This window comes from Alosa alosa, chromosome 11, assembly GCF_017589495.1.
Source record: "Alosa alosa isolate M-15738 ecotype Scorff River chromosome 11, AALO_Geno_1.1, whole genome shotgun sequence".
NCBI classification, from domain to species: Eukaryota; Metazoa; Chordata; class Actinopteri; order Clupeiformes; family Clupeidae; genus Alosa; species Alosa alosa.
This window is the reverse complement of record NC_063199.1, coordinates 19,051,750-19,074,865: the sequence shown is the minus strand read 5'-3', so window position 1 is coordinate 19,074,865 and position 23,116 is coordinate 19,051,750. Positions and strand designations below refer to the sequence as shown.

The following is a 23,116-nucleotide window of genomic DNA, read 5'->3' as shown; positions in this document are numbered from 1 at the left end:
ACACAAAATGCTGTGCAAACAGGAAATGTGTCAAAGTAAAACAACGAAAGTTTTGTTGGGTTTCGAACATGTGTCTCACGGAGGCAAAATGCTCTGGTGGAGTAGGCACTAACCACTACACCACAGAGAGCGACATTTATCATTAATCTAGTCTACTTACTAGCTATCCTGATGTCCATGTTAACTGGTGATAGCCCATGACATGAGCAAACACAGCGAATGCATGCCTCGAATAATGCAGATGAATTTTGCCTCACCTGTAATTTTGCATAACAAACAGTAACAAACTAAACACGCATTGTGATTTTAATGCGCAAAAAAATATGAAGATCACTTGTGGGAATCAAAATGTTCACTAAAATGACAAGCTAGAAGCTATACATACCCTGGCTAACCAGTTAAGCCACCAATTCGAGATTCATGTCTGTCATTTCTACAATAGCCTATGGCATTAAATCAAGGCGTGTGTTGTCTTGTCGGATTGATCAAAAGTGCGCATCTTGTATCATTATCTGCAGGTGTGTGACTGACTTAGTCCTGTACATCCTCTCCGCGAAAATAAATCACGCTTGTCAATTTCTCTCCATCTCCTACTCCATCCTATGCTCTTGCAACTTTTGTGTATGCTTGTATGTGCATGCGTGTGTACCTGCGTGTGTACCTGTGTGCGTGTGTGTTAGTGTGTGTGAGCATGCGTGTATGTCTGTGATAATGATATTGCGATAAGAGGCAGAAAGCACCATAGAACAGCATAGAGCAGTGCTCTCCTTGAAAAGAATAAAATGAGTTTTTATGCTGAAAACAGCACCGATGAAAACGTGCGAAATCACGATGGTTAGAGAATGTTCAATATGTTCAATATCCCTAAAGGAATGCATGTCTTCGCCAAAAATGACTAAATACGATGTTAATAATGCAAATGAACGGCAAACTCTGAAATATAGGCTAAAATTAGATGTTATTATCATTGAGACAACAGGGGTATACAAAAAATCCGATTGTAGCTTACAGCAGCCGACTATAAATAAGTTTATAAAGTTGTGGACGGCCAAGCGTCTTCTGCCCCATGGCTGCGCGCGCATCTAGTTTTGTTGGTAAACGGGAAACCCGTGTATAATTACAGAAATAAATGTGTGTATATATATATATATTATATATATATATATATATATAAAAAAATATATATATATATATATAAAAAATGTATATGTGTATATATATATATATATATATATATATATATATATATATATATATATGTGTATGTATATATATATATATATATGTATATGTATATATATATATATATATATATATATATATATATATATATATATATATGGCCTGATAAAAGTGGACAGCTAAGAGACCTACTGACTAGGCTATCGGGTTGTGTGGAAGACCTGCTCCAAGAAAATCCTCCTAAAAGACGGATACACAGCCAATCTGAACACTTGTGCACCAACCAGCGGAATATTCCACATTGCCAGCCTTCGCTGGGCCTAGCAAAAAAGCTACTTAAGCTATATCAATGGTCCACTCATCTAAAATCTTAAGTAGCCCAGTCTGTAACCTCATACGCTGCGCATCCCACGTTATTAGGCTAGACTACGAGGGCAGCGGAAAGTGAAATTAAGGGCTCTGATCATTGTGTCCAACAAAAGTAGGCTAAAGAACTTTTACAAATATCAATCCTGATTACCTCTCTGCTGCTGTCTGGGGCTTTTGCTAAATGCAAATAATGAAATACAAGCCTTACAGTGAAAGACATATCTTCTGATCCTATAATGATAACAAAAGAAATTGTTTATTTTAACACAGTGGAGAGGACGCATTTGGCGCTGTGTTTGTAACACGTCACCCTTCATAAAACCAAAATATTTCCATATAACAGGCCTGCTTTTCCTTTTAGTCACCAATTCCTCTTCACCTAAGTGTAGCCTACCTCGCTCGACTCACCATCTTCAGCCATCACGACTTAGCGCCCACCTCAACACCTAAAACACCGCGCACCTAAACTGGTAGGGGATCGACAGGATTCTCGGGCAGCATGACAGCATCGGTTTGGTAAAATATGCTGACAATCAGAATGTGAATACACCATAGACTGCAATGCGCACGGCACAGAAAATGTATCGAAATGTATCGAAAATTAAGTAATCTTTGCGGTATGTCCATCGCAAGCATTGATATCGCGATAACGATAGATTTGAGATATATCGTGCAACCCTACCATCTACAGACCGATGGGTGTAGTCATTAAATATTGTGTGTGTGTGTGTTTGGGGGTATGGTGTAATAGTGTGTAAGTGGGTGTGTAGGGGAGGGGGATGTACCTGTGTGTGTGTGTGTGTGTGTGTGTGTGTGTGTGGGGGGTGATGAAATGGTATGTATGTATGGGGGTTAAGTCGGTGGGTGCCTGTGTGTGTGTGTGTGTGGGGTGTGTTTGTGTGTGTGTGTGTTTGGGGGGGGTTTAATGGGGTGTGTGGGGGAGGAGGGTGTACCTGTGTCTGTGTGTGTGTGTGTGTGTGTGTGGAGGGGAGTAATGGGGGTGTGGGAGGGATATGATGAAAAGGTGGGTGATGAAATGGTGTGTGTGTGGGGGAAGTAGATGACAGGGAAAACAACAAACAAAAAAAACATTTTGACAACTGACAATCAAACAATTGTCCGTTAAGTTCTATTAGGTGGCATACGTAAACGGGGCCGCCATATTGCTGGGGGTAACACCTTTACTGACTATGGGCAACACTTGCCGGCAATCAGAGACACCCCTCTGATTTCCATTCAGAGACACCGGTTTCTCAATTGGCCTCCAGTGATTGTTGCCCCCACCAAGATGGTGGCGCTATTTACACATGTTCTGGAGCCCAATGTGGTGTCTAGCTTTCTAATATCTATGGTTCCAACCATGTAAGTTGCTAACGTAGTTGCTAACTGTGCTTTTGGGAAACGTACCCCAGGACAGCAGTCAGTGAGATAAATTCATTGTTTGTTTCTTTCTTTTTTACTTGTATACAGATACCAGTTACTATGAGTCGGAGTTTACCACATAATGCTATCTAGGTTCAGCAGAGGTAATTCAAGTGAAACTGGGTGAACTTTGAACCTTGAGCATACTGCTCTTGAATTTTGCAAGACAAACAGCACTTGTCAACATGTTAATTGACAGTAAATTATCACATTTCTAGAACAAAATATACAAAAGTACACAAATCAAAATTAGACCCTATATTTGCCTGAGTTTTATACCACAATACACTAGGTTTAAACCATATGCCCCAGGGTACACTTTTAACCAACAGACACCTTTGTGCAAAACTCACACATGCTTGCGTGATTCCTGCAGATGTCTGGATATAACCTGAAGAGGTCGGCAGACTTCCCCAGTCTACTGCAACATACCAACTCTAACCCGGTGCTCGGAGCACCCATTCATTCACTACATAGTGCACTGTATAGTGCATTTGTCATAGTGAATGAGATGATATTCCAAATACAGGATTAGCCTCTCTGGGGCATTACTGTATATCAGAGACTTTCTAATGAGTGAACACAGCACTCAAAAAATCCTCCATAGAAATGCATTGGGTTAGTTTGTAAAGCTAATGTGGCAGTTGTCTACACATATCCCACCCCTTCTGCGGCAAAAAGTTGACATGTGAACATTGTGCCAATCATGTGGTGTGTTGTGAATACATTGTGCCAATTATGTGATCTTGCCACTGGAGCAAGGTTGGTGAAGCCTTGCGCTGAAATAGATGCCAGATAAGTGCCCAAAATGTGCTGCAATATGGCGGCCGAGTGAAGGGACTTGCCTAAAAGGACTGATTATATCCCATGACTTAAAGCAAGGCAAGATTCTGAGCCTGAAGGTGTCAGACAAATTTGAAGCCATTATCTTTATATAATTTTCAAATACTGTAACTGTCAATGCTGTTTATACTTTCAAATCTTGAATGCCCACATCGTCCCACATCTGAATTTTAGCACAGTGCGTGAGAAAGCTCTGTAAAATCCTTACCATGGTTGGCCTGGGGTCTGGCCTCTTTGCTTGGCAGAGCTGGATGGAGTACAGCTGTTGTCCGGGCCAGGAAGTCTACCTGGAGCCCAAAGCTCAGAACCAGGAGCCAGGCAGAGACATCTCCTCAGGGGTAGGCATGCAGGCAGGCCATCCACACTGGCACCATCTAACAGGAGGCAAAGGCTTTTATGCTGGATTCTTATCAATTCCCTTATATGGCTATCCTTTCTTATGTCCTAGCTCCTCCCTCTAATTAAAATGAGAAGGTAATGTCAAAGGAATACAACATGAATGGAGCAAGGACAGGCATGCATAAGAAATGAGATGTACATGCTAAGTGGCAATACAGAAGGTATTCAGGAAGAGGAGAGGAAGGCCACTGGTAAAGTTAGAGCAGGAGGAGCAACTCCTACTACTGCAGTTACCTCTACTGTAGGGAGCATGGCAGGTAGGGTGGGTGGTTGTTTTGTTTTCCCGGAGGGCTAAACCCATGAGTCTTTGCCGGTTATTCCATGAAATTTGTTACTGCTTCGTAACAAAGCTGTGACCTTTTAGGAAAAGTTTAACAGAGAGGGTTGCAAAAGCAAATGTACTTAATGAGGATATCAGCTCAAACAAAATTACAAAGCTGGAAGTTAACTGTCTCTGTGTGGTATTTTGGAACGATTTGTTGGTTACCTGCCAAGCTTGATGGAGCGTGAACAGAATAATTTTTAACTTTATTGCTATCACACCACAATGGATACATGACAACACATTATGACTGAACCTTGCACCATTACCACACACTGTGGATGGCGATCAGATTCATTCACCAGCCCTTAAGCATTTGGAACAACAGAGGCTGTGATGAGAGGTCCATTCTAACATAAGATTCCGTTCCAAAACAATTTAAGGTTCTAAAATTCTATGTTGAAGTCAGAGGCGTATAAAGGTATCTTTATACGGCTCTGGTTGAAGTCAATGAACCCAGATATTCTTTAGAACGTTAATTTTCCAACATTCCTGTCTCACCGGTGTGACGGTACACCGCAAGTGGTATGCTCCTCCGTGCAAAGATTAGAATTGGATGATCTAAGTTTCCTTTGTGGTTGATAAGATATTAAAAGCTCAGAGATATATGAAGGTGCTATGCCATTCAGAGCTTTGTAAGTACCGGTAATTAACATAACCTTAAAATCAATTCTTTAGGAAACAGGGAGCCAGTGCAGTTCAGCCAACACAAGGGTGATGTGTTCTGTATTTGTATTTTATTTAGCACTTGTAAAAAGACAGAGTCAAAGAAGAAACGAAGAAAAGAAATCCGTGCAGGAAGAGGCAGTAAGCTCAGACTGGCTTATATGAGGCCTCCACCTTTAAAAGTAACATAACAACAAGAGCCACAACAAAAGTATCAAAACAATATAAATTTAAAGAAATATAAAAGGAAAAGAAGAAAGAAAAAGAATGACCAAACAGTGTAAGCACTACAGTAGAACAACGGGCCTGAAAATTACAACCCGACCCGACCCGGCCCGTGGATTTTAAAGCCCGGAAGCGATGTAACCCGACACATCAACATGAATTATCTGCCCAAACCCGGCCCGCGGCCCGACGTAAAACATACGTTTTGACTGTTAAACCCTGACTTTATTTAGGTAAAGATTCAATACATTAGCGTTTTCTCATCTTCTGGCGTAGGCTATGGTGACGGAAGAACCATGCCAAATTTGGATGTGGTCATCTTAGCGATGCTTTTTGCAACACCCTCGATATAGGCTACATGTCGTTGGAGAACTTAGTTTATGGCCGTTCATGTGAGCACAATAACTTAATTTTGTAAATTTTACCCAAGCGACTGGTTTCGCCTTGCAGGGTCACATATTTCATCAGCACCTTGCATTTTCACCTGTGGCAAGTTTACTTTTCACCAACTCCATCTTCGTTTCCAGGCTAAAGGCGTGCACGCAGCGGCGTCAGGTCTGCCCCTGCCCCTCTCCATGATGCACGTTGCACGCAGCAACCAGACTTTCTTTACGGTGAACTGCAGCGATGATTAATAAATGTTTTTTTTTCACTGAGCAGAAAAGATTAAGCCCGAGGTCCGACCCGACACGAGTCATTTGCTTATATTTTTGACCCGAACCCGGCCCGAACCTGCGGGTCCCGTCGGGTTTGTCGGGCCGACCCGACCCGTTGAGAACTCTAGAACACACTACTATGACAGAAATCTTCTGGAGAACCAGCTATAGACCAGCAATTAAGTTAGTCTTTAGGCATCTTTTAAAATGATTAGAAGTAAAACCGTTCAAGGCCAGATGTGAATTTTTTTCCCCATATAGCACCCCTATAATGTATGGAAAATTGAGCTTGACATGTTCTAAGTTGAGGGGGAAAAAATCATTAGCTTGCCTCGTTACATTAGCCTGACGCAGTCATACTCAATTCTAGTCAGAATATGAGTCTGATACTGCTCCATTGGGACGTAATTATGGGGCGTGTTTCAACCGATACAGGGGGAATGCCTCTGCACTCAATTGGATACACCTAACCAACCAGAGCGATGAAATAGCTTACCGTGAGGTGTAGGAAGAAAACACATGAACCATCCTTCTTCTCCACAAATGACTTAACATTGTTTTCTGGTCTTTTGTAAAAGTTAGTGCCGTCAAAAACTCCGAGCCTACAACACTAATTAGCGAAATCTAAGAGATACGTAGTAGGCCTAGAGTAGGCTATTCGGAAAAAAACTGATAGCCTATACATCCCCTCCGTTTTTAAAAATAATTCTGTTCAACACAGATATGCTACAAACATGTTAAACAGCTGGGAAAGGCTGTCGCAAATCCCTCGAACAGGTGGTCAATCAGAGATTTCAAACGAACGAGGGAACATGTCGCAATGCAACAGCGCTTTTTTCCCTTGATGAAAGTGAAACCACGAGTTTCTCACATCTCAACTTTGGCCAAAGTTTTCAGAAATAATCGTTTTCAGTGATAAAACCTCATTAAACTAGATGTACCGCATAGCGGTACAAAATATGACCGCCGCTCAGTCCTGTACATCCATTCCACGAAAATAAATCATATTAATGAATGTCTCCATCTTCTACTCCATCCCCCACTCTTGAAACTTTTGTGTATGCTTGTTTGGAATGTGTGTGTGCGGCTCGCACACAAAGTCGCCTACTGGCGCTGCAAAGGTGAATAGATTTGTAGCACTTGCCAAAACATTTGTAGCATTGTTATAAAACTTTTAAAATCTCTAAACAATCACAAGTAGGGCAGTTCATCACAGTCCATCCATTGCAACTGGACTGATGAAAGGTACACCTGTAAGCTACATTGTATTTGGGAAAAGCAGAAGATAGCAGCATAATGTACTTATTTATTTATTTATTATTAAACAAAACAATCCCTGTCAGTTCCATGCAGTTTTCAACAGCTATCAAGAAGAGAGGTCATGTCATGGATTTTTTGTGAATGTTTCTTCCTCTACATATGCATAAGTTTAGTCATCTAGTTCATATGATATTCAGCTTTATTGTCAATGCACAAATTAAATACCAGTAGTCTAAAACAAAATGTAGTTTTACCCAGTGGTGCAAATAACTGACATGTCCAAAAGGGCCTTCATGAAATGCGTTGCTAGACTGTTCATACACATTTTAACGGGCCAAGTTGAAGAGCTACAGTCCGTTATTGTTCATGCAAATAATAGGCTGATTCATGTTCCCTTGCATTTTGCAACTATGAGGTCCATGGTTAGTCTGGCTTTCGCCAGACCAAGCTCAATCTTTTAAGAAATCGAAAAAGAAATAGCTGGCAGATCAGGCTGAGTTCACCCAGCCTATAGTCCATGGTAGGCACCCGACAGAAATATTGTTTATTTTTGCGATTGCCCCCCCTGCAACGTGTTAAACCCCCGGTTTCAGAGCTATTCTAAATGCAAAAATGCATAGAGGAGTTATGACAAAACCGTGACTTAACAAACTATATAAGGTAGGCCCATGCTAGGCCTATTACACAACATAAATGGTCACTAGGCTATGCTGGCGACCCAAATAAAATCTCCTTGGCTTACAGTATCAAGCGGACTTAAGCTGCCACCTCTTGGCGAAAAGTTAATAGTTTTGCATATCAGTAGTAATACATTTCACGCAGCTGTGTTAATCACGGAAAGCGCGAATGAAGTGGACACTTCTAAATGGAACCCAACCCACTGTACAGTAGCTCAAGGTCTGTGGCTAAAGCAGCCATAATGAAAGCGTTATCATTGTTTGGATACTTCACACACACATGTTTTTTAATCGCATAGACTACAACTACCAAGCTGGAATCAAAGCACATCGACTCCCCTCTCACACCCTAAACACGCACTTCGAACAAACAAAAAGCATCTCTCAACATGCGCTCTAAAACATTTGATTTAAATGGAAATCTACATTGCGGCGAATTGACACAAATTATTCACTTTGACGAATTTATGTAGTTTCAGTCCTAGTTACTTTACTTTGGGCCATGCTCTTCCTTACTTGAATCACCTTTGAAAATAGAGGATTGAAGTAGCCTATATGGGTGTTTGGGAATGAACGTTGACTCAGATGCTTTTTGAGAGCAGAAATGTCCCAGCCCGATGTTTAGGATGCATCATAGACAGGTTATCTTTCAGGTAGCCTATATATTTCCATTAAAAATCCATCAATGTAGCTTAAGCGTGTTGTGGCTAACTCACTTAGCTCCTGTTAGTAGCCTATGTTATGGTCATAAGGAAATGAGATGACAGTCGAAAGATACAATTAGTGCTGCTATCAATTTGCTTGGTATAACCGCATAGTTTTCTACAAATGCAATCAAATTGGCCTCCATCACTCAACCAATACTAACGGTAACATTATTGTACCCTAGGTCCTATAGCTATTGATATTATAAGATTAGCGTGCCTGCAGTAAAAAAACCAAGCATGTCCGATAAACATTCTCAGATTTATTTTGGCTTCAAGAAGAAATGGGAATTACATTTCATGTGAAAAATTGTCCTATCCTTATTAGACGTTCTCTGCGGTAAACTACAGTCCTTGTAGGAAGCGTCCATTGTTTTTCCAACCCACTTTAGAATAACTTCTAACAAAATTACGTCTCACTGCAACGATGCGCCATCTGGTGGACAAACGACTACGTATCGCCAATACTGGAAATGCAGCCATGATGATGAATATTTGGTTTTCCTTTAATCCTACTGAATTTGTAGTTATGTATCGGCCGTTCTAATTGCCGATACCGATAGTATGTGCGTACCTGTGTGTGTGTGTGAGTGTGTATATGTGTGCACCACCATCTACAGGCCAATGAGTGTACAGTCACTAAATGTACACATAACTTAATTTTTTTTAGACCCCCCCCCCCCATGGATGAAATTCTACAAAACTTGGCATACCCCCAGAGAATGCCAGGTTAATCATACACATAGAATTTGGTGCAGTTCTGAACATCTTAACTGAAGAGAGGGGCGATTAAAGCAGAATGATATTGCATTTTCATTTTTTACCGGGGGGGTGCAAATCACAAATGAGTAATTGATGTTGATGTGGGCCCTTGAGACCAACATACCATAAAGAATTCTTCATCCTCGGTGCCACGGTTCAGGTAGTTATTTAGGAAAAACTGCATTTTTTGGGTTTCGGGGGGCCCAGTGTGGAGGGGGAGTGGCCCCCGGGACCAAACAAATTTTTTCCGTAAAAGTCTAGTGGGGCTACATACCAACCAAATTTCATGTGCCCCGGTGTTTCGGTGTCCCAGGTATCGTTGACCAAAAATTCAGGAAGTAGATGACGGGGAGAAAAAAAAAAAAAAACTTTGACAATCATTATATGACTGCTTCACTAGCGGCAGTCATAATAATATGCATTTTCCATATGGGGTCTTAAAAGTGGGGGCAGCCGTGGCCTACTGGTTAGCGCTTTCAGTGAAAAGTGCATTGCAGTAGTCTAACCTGCTAGTGATAAAGGCATGAATTAGTTTTTCTGCATCTTGTTGAGTTAAAAAGGGCCGCACTTTGGCAATGTTTCTCAGGTGGAAATAGGCTGTCTGAGTAACTTTACTGATATGGGGCTTAAAACTTAACTCTGCATCTAAGATGACACTGAGGCTTGTTACTTTTGGTTTGACCTGGTGTGCCAAGTTCCCCAGATTACTAAGAACAATGTCTCGCTTTGGTTTTGGTCCAACCAAAAGTACCTCTGTTTTGTCATCATTTAGTTTCAAAATTGAATATACAATTGGGTATCATCTGCATAGCTGTGGAAAATTACATTATGCTGACTTATGATGTTTCCCAACGGAAGCATATATAGGGAAAAGAGCAGGGGACCAATGCAGCTCCCCTGGGCCACACCAAAAGGTAAGTCATGTTTTACAGACACATGATCTCCTAGACTGATATAAAAATCTCTGCCTGTAATGTAGGTTTGAAACCAGTTTAGAACATTATCAGAGAGACCCACCCACTTCGCAAGGCAGTGAATTAGGATGCTATGATGCTATGGTGTGAATAACGATTGAGACTTTTTTTGAGTCAGTAGCCAGTCTAAGATCATTGACTATTTTAGCCATAGCCATATAGCCATATCTACAATTAAACATTCCCTATGACTCTCTACCATCTTGCTGCAGTAACCAGAGTTGTGGGTCATTACAGTTCGCATGGTGACCTTTCACTTTCCCCTGGATTTGTGGCTACTGTACAGTGGATACCATCAAACAGAGAGTAGGATTTACTATATACTTTCACTAACTTGGGGTGTGAGAGAGTGGACATCCCGTAAAAAAAGCTAAAAATACAATGTTTAAAATATAGCCGCAAGCGGCAATGGCGGGCCCGAGCACCTCCGGTCAGCAACCCGTGACATTTCGGAATCCAACAAAGCACCGACGCGGTGCGTGTGTGAAATGTACATATTTGATGCGTGTGCTAGTTGTTTTTGTATTTAATTTTCTGGCACATATACTTGCTTGGCCAGGTGGGGGGCAATGCAAGGCAGGCCCATTGGGTGTCATCATAATCATAATATATATTAACCTGAGAAATGTCAGACTATTCATTTTAAGCAAAGAACATTTCTGATGCACTTTTTGGTTGGCCAGATGGTGGCGCTATGTTAGGCATGGAAATTACACATGTGAATATCATCAAAGTAATATTTAATTAAAATTTTGTAAATAAATTCCAAAAACTATTCTGACTTTGGCCAGCTGTTGGCGCTATGCCAGACAGGCATATTGGGTGTTTGGATGTCATATACAGATTAATCTGATGCATCTGATTGTGATATCCAACAGACGTGGAAAAAACACATTCCTTCTCTTGCCAATTGGTGGCACTATGCAAGGCATGTTAATAAGACATGTGAATATTATCATCATGATATCTAATTTTGTGTAAAATTTCAGATCAATCAGTCAAAGCATTGAACAATTTTGGCACATTTCCTGATTGGCCAGATGGTGGCGCTATGCTAGGCATGTGAATTACACATGTGAATGTCATCACAATCATGATATCCAATATTTTGTAAAGTTTCAGATCAATCCATCAAAGCCTTGAACATTTTTGGCACATTTCCTGCTTGGCCAGATGGTGGCGCTATGCTAGGCATGTGAATTACACATGTGAATATCATCACACTAATATCCAATATTTTATAAAGTTTTAGATTAATCAGTTAAGGCATCATCCATTTCTGGCACATTTCCTGCTTGGCCAGGTGGTGGCGCTATGCCAGACAGGCCCATTTGGTGTCTGGATGTCATCATAATCATAATATCTATTAACCTGAGAAAATTCAGACCATTCATTCAATGCACTGTGACTTTATGACATTTCATGTTTATGTGGTGAGATATTGAAACCATAATATATTACAACATATCAAAAATCCCTTCACAATTTAACATCAGCAACATCTTGGCATAATGTTTGTCAAATTTCACATGAATCTGACAAACCGTCTAGGAGGAGTATATTCAAATTGATCATGTGCCATCAGTATAATTGTCATTCTTTCTGTTGCCAGTTGGTGGCGCTATGCAAGGCATGTGAATATTATCATCATGATATCTAATTTTGTGTAAAATTTCAGATCAATCAGTCAAAGCATTGAACAATTTTGGCACATTTCCTGATTGGCCAGATGGTGGCGCTATGCTAGGCATGTGAATTCCACATGTGAATGTCATCACAATCATGATATCCAATATTTTGTAAAGTTTCAGATCATCCATCAAAGCCTTGAACATTTTTGGCACATCTTCACAATTTAGAATCAGAAACATCTTGGCGACATGTATACCAACTTTGACCTGAATCGGATCAACCGTCTAGGAGGAGTATGTTAAAATTGATCATGTCCACAACGCACAAAATCTCAATTACCTCACTTCCTGTGGGTGTGGCTAATGGCATGTTAATACAAAAGTTGTTTGTTTTTGGGAGTTACATAATAATAATAATAATAATCTTTCCAAAAACAATAGGGCTTCGCACCTCTCGGTGCGCAAGGCCACCGTCGGTGCTCGGGCCCTAACAAGGAAGTAGAAATATCACAGGAACAGGAAGTGACAAGAAACAGAAACACAAGACATTAGGCTTGTTTGAGATCGACTGAGTCTGACTTTGTCTGGCTTTCTACGTAAACGTGATCTTCAGAGGCTAGCCGGGAGGAGCTACAACAGAGGGCAGCTCATCCCGGACAGACAGGCTACAGTCTGCCTGACGTGACTCGCGGGAGACATCGCGGAATTTTGTTTGCAATAAATACAGCAGAACTTTCATTCTTACTCATTAAAATGAGCATGATGACTGACGAAATAAATTCTTATGATGTAGTTTAAATAAACCACTGCTGTCATACAGTTAACAGGCCTGCTTGTTAGAAGTCGGACAGAATTTCGGACAGAAGTCGGACAGAATTTCTAACCAGTAAGCATTGCGTCCATCCCAGTATGCATCACATCAAGTCAGATCTGCCTCAAGTCGAACAAGCCTATTTAATTCTCCTGTTAGAGAAGCTGGTCAGTCTTTATGCAAAGCTGTTGGGGTTTCCTGTCTTCATTAATCTGTGGTATCAAAATTAACTTTAATAGCTAGTTCATAGTTTTGTATTGAAATGTGATTTAATACAGGAGTGTTGTGGATCTTGACAGAACTCTGCAGCTAATAGCCCTGAGATAGTCACATTTAGGTAGGACTATGCCCAGGAAGTGATAATGGGGAATTAGCCTCAACTCACCTCAATTTTTGGTGCCACAATGGGAATGTTTGGGGAGATATGGTGCAAGCGGCAGCCACTTTGTGTCCAAGTGTCTGCAGGGACCCACGTTTGAATCGGGCCCCACTGCACTCTCTCTCTCTCCCACCCACTTCCTGTCAGACTTCACCATCCTATTCCATTAAAGGCAAAAAGCCCCAAAAATATACTTTCAAAAATTACCATCAATGTTGACTGAACCAATGTCATCGGGTGCCCTTGAGAAGCATCCAAGCTTCACCTCGGGGGCTCCCTCACTTACACAGGAAGAGATTTAAAGTTAAGTCATTACTGTGTTTGTTTGACAGGGGCTTCCAATGTCTAGAGAAGCAGGATGAAATAACTGCCACCTACTTCCAGAGGTCAAGGTTCTTAGGACCTTCAGAGGACATTTACACTATGGATGTGAGCCGCATTTATGCCGGTAGACTCTACAAATGATTGGACCTACTCTATAGTAGCACTCAGGTCTGTTTCGGCTCTATTATTTTGTTACTTTGTAGGACAAACCAGAAATGCATACCAACATACCATTTTAGAGCCTTGAGCTGTCTAAATGCCTTGGCTTGCTGGCAATAAATGCATGTTTACACTGATAGAATGTCAATATAAACATTTGGTAGATTTTATGCAAAATTCACCACTGCAGGCAATTAAATAGTTCAGACTTCAGAGAGCATGAAATTGTCTCTTTTTCTGTTAATGAGTTAAAGCATGCACCCCCATTCCCATACAGTACATTGTTGCAGAATCATTTCCACAGAAGATGACACAAGGTCACAAAAACAAAGCAAAATAACACAAACAAACAGATCAAAACAGTTTCAGGGTTCAGGTGATCTGAATGAATCACACTTGAATTTTAAAAAATTTGATAACATTAGAAAATGCCCTCTCATGCACAAAGGGAATGCTTAGCCATTCTCATTCCACATGTCAGTAAGTGCTGTAGGCCTACTTTTTGGAACATGTGGTTGCATTAAATTTGTCTTCAACTTTTGATGACACCTTTCAAAGTACTCGACAGGTTTGTCTTTGACAGGGGTACCTTTCCATGTGGCATTTTAGTTTTGATAGTTTTATGCTCTCATGTGTGCACACCACACACTGGGGTTTCTGTCCTATTTTGTCCTCAATTTAAGTGATTCCATATCCTAGCTTACTTCAGGGATGCAGCTTACCATTAAAATGATGTCCCGTCACATAAACATTGTCTATGTCCATGGCAATGACTGACGAATAAAGCCTATTTTTTTAATTTATAATAATAATAATAATAATAAATTGGGGATTTAAAAAAGAAAAAGAAAATTAACCACAAGGTCCGTGACCCACCCAGAACAGTTCCGTGACCCACTTTTGGGCCCCAACCCACCACACCAGTTAAGAAACACTGATCTAAGCTGTGTGAAAAACCTATAGGTAACAATATACATTGAAGATTGTTGTGGAAGGATTAGGGTAATAAGGTAATAAGTAATACGCAATAAGAAGCAGTGACACAAACACCAAAGTGCTCTGAATCAAGTTATATATGGACCATGGCACGGACCTATATGAAATCAAATCTGTTTCTATGTAGCTGCAGGGTTACCACATTTTTTAAACATTAAAAAATACCCATACTCAAGCTAATTGTCAATGCATACATTAGACACATACTCCAAAATGTTGTGTAAAATGCAATGCTTACCGCTCACAGTCAACATGTGTTCTAACCAAACAAACCAGTCAGAATAGCCATAGTGCATTAAGCAGACAAGCTAATTGCATTTTCCTGGCTCAACCACTTGATCCTGAAAGTGACCTTATGTGACCAAGCACATGATCTCTAAAAAGTCAGCAGCCTGAAAGATATCCACACCGTCAAGTTACAGTAAAAGTACAAACATATTTACAAAAGAACAAGATGCTTTCCAGCAATGGTTGGCTGTATTAATCACATTTTCATTCAAACTAAATGCTTGTATTAAATAATTCTGCAGTGTTTGGCTCTCCTCCCAAAGTCTTAGATTTAGGCTACTAAACCACAAAGAAGCAGGCAAACATGAATCATGGGACAATATAACCTTTTATCCAAAATTATTTGTCTTCCTGGTTGTAAAACCAGGGAGTTTTGTAACGTCCCCTAACTTGTAGAGGTTACTTTGGATTTGCTTTAGGGTTTTAGAGATTAGACGGGGAAAAAATGCACTCTACTTGATCTGAATCCAAATCCCAGTCTTATTTAGACCCAAACAGGCCATGTTTAAGTTGCATAACCGGCAGACAGAGACATTAGTGGCCAACTGCATCCTGCAGACTCGTTGCTTTTTAAAATATATTTGTCATCGTGCTAAAACATTTAATAATACCTTTCAAATGATGGCCGCTCCTATAAATTAAAGATTTATCCTGGTGAAGTCTTAATGAATTATACATCTATGGTGGTGATACCTGAGTTGAATAATGCATTGATTGTGGTCACCTAGTACCTCCCTTGAATAATGCATTTGTCCCGCAGAAGATGGTGCCATGATAAGAAGTTGGCATTGAACACTGGCTCCTGTCTGGTTATTAGAAGGTAGTGGTTCACATCAGTCACCACCACAGCATAGAGCCAAGCTTTCCTCATTTTCTTCTACAATTTTCAAATTGATCTGAAATGGCCATTATGCCTTTTTTTTAAATGTGAAAAAGTCCACAGCCAATATTTCTGACATGATGCGCTCTCTCTCTCTCTCACACACACACAAAGATATTTGATTATGTGCCTTGTCTGTAGAATTGCAGTTTATCTACAGTATAAATGTCCATATGCTAGGCTAATTTAATTTCGCCTCCAATGTAATCAGTGGACAGACCTTCTGTTAGTTTGCAGTCACAGTACTAGATCAATTGACGGCTAATTGTGTAATTAGCAAGTTCCTGATTGACCCTGGTTCCAAATTTAGTCCTCCTCCTCAATTGGATGCAGTGCATTTTAGCCAAATGTCTTCCCGGCTCCCAAGCCGCTATGTTAATCAGAGGTGAATAGTGTGGCTAATGTGGCCATTTCTCCTCATTGTTGCAAGATGAAGTGATTTTGGCTGGGGTGGAGCACACCCTCTCTCCAGCACACTCCAAGTGCTGTCAATCTGTTTGTGATGAGCTTGTCCTCCAAGTCACAGAAGGGCAGAAGTGAAGAGTTCTGCAGTCTGCGAACGACAAGACTAAAGTACACTCGCCCATCCTCTCTCTTTTACGAACAAAACTGACTAAATTGCTCCGGACCTGGACTGTCAAGTTTTCTGTCTGTGCTGTCTATATGTACTGCATGAATTCCCTGTGGTGAGGATATAATGAAAAAATTCTTCATCAGTCTCCCTGGACTGCCCTTGCTGGGTTCATTCAGCAATTCTCTGAGAATCTTCTGCTGTCTTTCTGCTGACCGTGTGCTATCCCTGCCAGGCTCAACGACTATGAGCCCTGGGGTCTGCTGACGAGGCTGTCCTCGCTTTGCCGCTGGATATATCTGCCAGCATCTCTCTCCTCCACCTCCCTCAGACACCCACCCACTCGGCCAGCCATGCAGCCCCCCTGCCCCCATCGGTGATGGCCCCTTCCAGCTAAGCGATCCTCCAAATGCTTGTGTAGTAATGTGGATGAGGCCGACCTTTGGCTTGAGCAGCAATTTAGAGCCTCACGGTCCCTCTGGCTCAAGCCCTTTATCACAGGAAGTTATATTCAGACAGCTTGGCCAGGTGAGGTTAGAGACATGGGGCACATGCGCACACACACATACACACACACACAAACACACACACATACACATGCGCTCACACACACACGCACACACACACACACACACACACACACACACACACACACCCATACACAATCACACACAGACACACCTGCCACCCCTGGCTGGCTTAAATATGAGGACATAGTGTAGCATGACTGTGTTGTAACTATAATGTCGATTGGGACAGTTCGAGAGGGGCGTCCGCCTATAGCGGATGTCACACACATTACTTATGCCCAGGAAGCACAGGTGTCTCTCTGCTTACCCAGATGGCTCTGCTGTCGGATGCCGAGTGCCAAAATCACAAGCGCAACCCAACTCCGAGAGGTTCCGGGGTTGTCCACCGGCCATAAGCCTCGAAGGAGTAATATCACAAAATGATCCAGCAGGACTGGACTGCTGTAGCTACTTGACTTGAGTGAAAAGGGCATGTGAAATACACTGTGGCCCTTTGCTTGACCACTGCACATCCCGAGCGCCGCTGTTGTTGCAGGCAGCTCACTGTGCCGGGATTAGTGTGTGCTTCACCTTACTGTGTGTTCACTGTGTGCTAAGTGTGTTTCACTAATTCACGGATTGGGACAAATGCAGAGATCAAATTTCCCTCACAGGATCAAGAGTATACTATACTTATACATGCATTGCAGATGCTTTTCTCCAGTGATATTTAGAATAATCACGACCCTTGAACTCTGAACAATCAATCATAAATACTAATAGCATTACTCCCACTGGGTTAAATGTGGTTTTGCAGATCCATATTCTCTAAGAACCCTTAACAGAACCAGGAAAAGATATTTGCTGTGAGGAACTGTATGACAGGGCTCATAGGAGGCACGGTCTGGTTTACCATTGCCGACAAATCAGACCTTGTGTATTCTTCCCTTCCAAATGTATGTCATTTTCCTTCCTTTCATTTTCCAGAAATCACTCTCAATGGAAGACAGATGGATGTGAGTGAAGCTAGGCGGAGTTAAGCGGAACGAAATTCATCTGGCGAGAGTCAGGTTACTGGTCAGTGTCCTGGAAAGTCCATTTTCTGATCTGTAGAAGTCTCTGATTACTCTGAGCTTTAACAGATTAGAGCAGTGGTCCCCAAACTACGGCCCGCGGGCCGGATACGGCCTGCCACCTCATTTTAGGTGGCCCCCCAAAACATGTCCGTGGTATATAGGATCCGGCCCGCACGGGAGTACGTCATTGTCAAACTATAACCTCCGTAATTTCCCCCATTCATTCTCTATGGCGGGTCTTAACAGTACACGTGTAATACTCTTTTTGTCCACTGGTGGTTGTTTTGCCGCTGTTTCGCGTTTGCCATCGAAAACGGAATTAAATGTATAGTAGGCCTACTGTACCTGCAAACAATGTAAGAGGCCTCTGCTGACTGCATCAGTGCTCAAAGTATTCTAAAAGTTTATCAATTAATTGTTAATAACTAACTAACTTCTATTCAAGTCATAATTCTGGAACTTTCTGGTATAATTATTTATATTTTTTATTCACTCGTTCAAATATTCATACAGAGTTCACAAAGTTCTCATCAGGTGAGTGAAAGTTAGAATGGTGGTCATTTCAGATGTTTCTGCCACCACTTCATAAAACTCATAATTTAAAGTTCTCAAACTATTTGTAGGATATTGCTTGTTCACAACTTCAGCTGTGTATGCAAAGTTCAGAGTTCAAAATATACTTTTGGGACTCCCTGCTTATAGTTTTGAGAATGCTATTATTAGTATTATTTCATTTGAGCTACATTTTACACTGATATGGCAAGATGGCAATATAAACACAGATAACAATGGTATTAAATTGCAATAGCCTATAGATTAAATGTAATGGAATATTTAACTAAGGTAGACTGCCTTTGTTCACAGCGCTAAGCTATTTATGGTTACTGATATACTCCGAGTCTCTGGCCCCCTCTTAGAGCCAGGCATAGTGAGCTGGCCCTCGGAAGAAAAAGTTTGGGGACCACTGGATTAGAGAATGATCCTTCAGTACAGGTTAAAGAATAGAGTTGGAGATCAAAGTGTACTTTAGTTCTACCAACAGACAAACCTCCATTCCAAAGCTGCCATAACTGAGCGATTAACAGTCAAATATTTCTTCATTATGAGCATGGCTGACAGGGGCCTTTACTGGTTCATTCTCATTAAGCAGAACAACTAGCAGCTATAATGTGGATATCAACAGGGTATTTTTGGTGTGTTGAGTATTGGGTGCTGGTTGAGCCTTGTGCCCCCTAAACTAACCACTTTCCCAACAAATTCCAATTAATGTTTAAATACCTCTGGCCTGGGATCTCATCTCAGTGAGTCATAAATAAACCTTGAGCCAAGACCAAAACACTGTCTAACAGTATTTATTGCTTCATCTTCATGAGGTCACACCCAACACCTGCCACTGACCATCGACGGTGCTGTGGTGGAGAGAGTGAGCAGCACCAAATTCCTGGACCACCAACACTGCATCACTGGCGAAGAAAGCTCAGCGCCGCCTGTACTTCCTGCGGAAACTCAGGCGAGCAAGTGCTCCACCAGCCATCATGACCACATTCTACCGAGGCACCATTGAGAGCATCCTCTCCAGCTGTATCGCTGTGTGGGGCGGAAGCTGCACTGAATACAACAGGAAAGCCCTGCAGCGCATAGTGAACACAGCTGGAAGGATTATTGGTGCTTCACTCCCCTCCCTGAAGGACATTTACACCTCCCACCTCACCCGCAAGGCGACCACAATTGTGAGTGATGCAAGTCACCCCGCTCACAATTTGTTTGATCAACTGCCCTCTGGGAAGAGGTACAGAAGCCTGCGCTCCCGCACCAAAGTCAAAGTCAAAGTCTGCTTTATTGTCAATTTCTTCACATGTCAAGACATACAAAGACACTTCTGCTGCTCTTACATAACTTGCACCACTATGCCACTTGCATACTTAGGTCAAACAGAATTACCTCAGCCATTTATTGGCCTGACTTTTGCACTATTATATTGACTGTCTACTGTATGCACAATTTCAACTCAAATTTTGCTGCTCTTATTTTCTTCATTGTATGTGCCTTCTTATTTTTACTTTTTATATTGTTTACTTGAATGTTATGTTTGTCTGTGGACCTAATTGGTAAAATATGTCTTGTCTCCACCGTGGGATAGTAGGAAACGTAATTTCGATCTCTTTGTATGTCTTGACATGTGCAGAAATTGACAATAAAGCAGACTTTGATCTACCATCTAATTAATAACCTGTTAATGCTATAACTGCATGTGACAGTTTTAATCGAGATCAAAGACATAAACAGGCCCCTGGACACTAACACTCCCTGCTGTGTCCAGTAGTCTACTGTATATAGCCTACGGGTGCTCAAGGAGGAGGCTGCTATTACGCAACAGGCTAGAATGCGCTGCAATACTGTTCTGCGTTAGCCTAGAAATCTAGACGCGCCCCTAGCGGCTGCCAGGGCTAGTCTAGCAACTCTCCGTTGGCTTGTGAGCTCCAGAAATCGAAACTTAAATCAGGCCAATGAAATCCTGTATAGAGAGTCGTTAGGTGGGCTTAACATAATGATTGATGGCAGAGTTGCAACGATTTGGCTTGAATTCCCTGCTACTTGAAAACAAATAAGATGGATGTTGCTGCTGGCGAACAGTGTGACACGAGTTAAGCTTTTATTAAGTTGGTAAACGTCTGAACTAGCCAACTAGCTCCGCTGATTGGAAACGCATGGGACTCATAGCGCTGCCGCTGTCCTATTGCGCAGAGGGAATTTGAAAGACAACTGATTATCCCGCCCCTCGGACTGAGCACTGCGAACGGTGAGTTCGCGGGTCTGGCTCGTCAGGCTAGTTCTGCGTGTCTCCGTTACTCAAACTGTAATAATTGGATGAGAGCGAGTAGTTTGGTGTCCAACTATGGCATTAGGCTACTCAAACATTTTTTTCAGTATTGGACTGACGCGTAACCGGACAGCAATAGGCTACCTCACAAAAATACATGTTGACGAGTTTCTAATGATTTGGAAATATCTCTAAACTACAGCAATCGTCCCTTATCGTTCTATTTTTGATTCAGTGACAGTCGCCGTCTTCGTAAACTAAAGTGAAAGGAGTGTCAAAGCCTACCATGATGTCAACTGTCAGACCAGACTGCCTCGCTTGTAAGCAAGCGACTTCAGTAGACGAGATTCGGCGTCCTCGATTACTCCAGCCCCGACCCCGGGAAGGGAAATCTTACTAGAAATTTTACCGGCAGGCGGGTGTGGAGCATGCGCGGTCATGCGCACATTACGTTTAGTACTATATTGGAAGGGATTATCATTTCAGAGAGCTTTATATTTTAACCAGGCGAAGCCCAATTATCTTTGGCAGCTGCGGGGACCGTAATCCTATTGCTCATAGAGCCCTGCAGTCAATAGTTCAATGGCGCAATCACAAGTGATTTTCAGTGATATATTCTAGAACACTGAGAAAAACATCTGATTAAAGTCCTCTGGATTCCGGAGATGCTTATTTAGCGAATTTCTGCGAGTGACAAAATATGTTTCACTTTACCTATTTGCCATTAATTGCCTTGAATTTCCCCTGGGGATCAATAAAGTATCTATCTATCTATCTATCTATCTATCTATTAATTTGCATGTAGGCCTAACTAAATTATAGGTTTGCTCTAAATTTCAGCCTGAATGTCGAAATCACGTATTCTTACAAATAGCAAGGAGAGTAGGCTATATTTCAATAGGTGCCTAGTGTAAACATGTGCATAAAGTTGAATTTAATTTTGCCTTAACCTTGTTACATGATACAATTTAGAGCACATCATTCTTGGATGAGATTAGGGTTTAGATTTGGGTTTTTAGCTTCCCTTGCTAAACTAAGCCTGAGTAATTGTCATCTCATCTGCAGCCAACAACAGGCACTATGACAAGCATTATGCACAGTATCAAAAGAATGTGATCAATTAAAGATAAGGTAAAATATTACTAATCTATACCATACCCCTCAAATATGGCAGTGTGAGTATCTGTGTTAAAATATCCTACCTGCATTAGTTGACTTGATGTAGGACTGTTATTCTATGGACATAGTACTGGCAGCCTGGGAGCAGAATGTGTATACTACCTTGGTAACACACAAAGGAAGGGGAGAGAGAAAACATCTGGGGTCCCAGGAGGATAAGGGATGTGTGTTTATGTGTGTGTGTGTGTGTGTGTGGTTGGATGTAATGATGGTAAGGGTCCTTTTGGAAGGTTTGCTTTATTTGATGTAACTGCAATGCCATTTGAAATAAGCTTCAGAAATGTGAAGATGATACATGGAAGTGCATGTCTATAATAAAGACGGTCCAAACATAAAAAAAAATCAATTTCTTTACAAAATATATGAAGGCTTAACATCTCCAGTCTATACAGGACATACAGTATATTTAAACAGATTGAAGTATAAACACATTCTTCTGACAACTCTGTTTGGGATATGCATCCCAAGAGCTACACAAAGCAAAACAATTTTCCACCATCTTGAAAATAAAAAATCACAAATAAGCAAGAAAGCTCTGGTAACATCTAAACCTGTCCCACACACTTGTCTCATAGAGCAATCTACAATGAACATTTGATTTACTGTGCATAAACGCATCAGTCCGACCTTTGGGATACATTTAACACAAAACTCGACACTCATAACTCTTCCTGGCAGATGTATATGGACACTTATAAAACTTGCATCAACTACCACAGTATATTATCGGAGCTTCCAGAGCCAACATTCATATTTCATTCACAGTTCGCTTTCGCTGGTCCAGTGCAGAGGCAGGCGAAACTCAGATTCAGGCGCAGGCTCATGCACGTAGACCTTTTACCAGCCAGACTGGGGAGGAGAGAGTAATTTGCAGACAATCAGTAATAATGATAATAGTCACCCGTGACTAATTAGCATTGGGGGGGAAAGCATGCGAGCCCACACACAAAAAACCCTCCCTTAACATCTGTTCCAGGCTTGACTTTTTTTGTCAGGGATCTTTTGGTGCATAATGAATATGTGTGGTGCAT

At 41.5% G+C, this 23,116-nt stretch overlaps 1 protein-coding gene across 3 annotated transcripts in view; it reads right to left on the bottom strand.

The window, feature by feature from the left end:
* si:dkey-246g23.4 (uncharacterized protein LOC559426 homolog) overlaps positions 1-21,331 on the bottom strand; it is a 33,540-nt gene extending 12,209 nt beyond the window's left edge. Inside the window, exons 1-3 of one of the 3 annotated variants that reach the window (XM_048256189.1) lie at positions 21,192-21,331; positions 4,450-4,572; positions 4,025-4,190 (exon numbers count right to left, since the gene is read on the bottom strand). The gene's annotated coding sequence lies outside the window, so the exon portion shown is untranslated. Of the gene's footprint in view, positions 1-4,024; positions 4,208-4,449; positions 4,573-21,191 lie in introns of all 3 variants that reach the window. The other 2 variants (XM_048256190.1, XM_048256188.1) reach the window with 2 other exon arrangements.
* Positions 21,332-23,116: the final 1,785 nt, after the last annotated feature.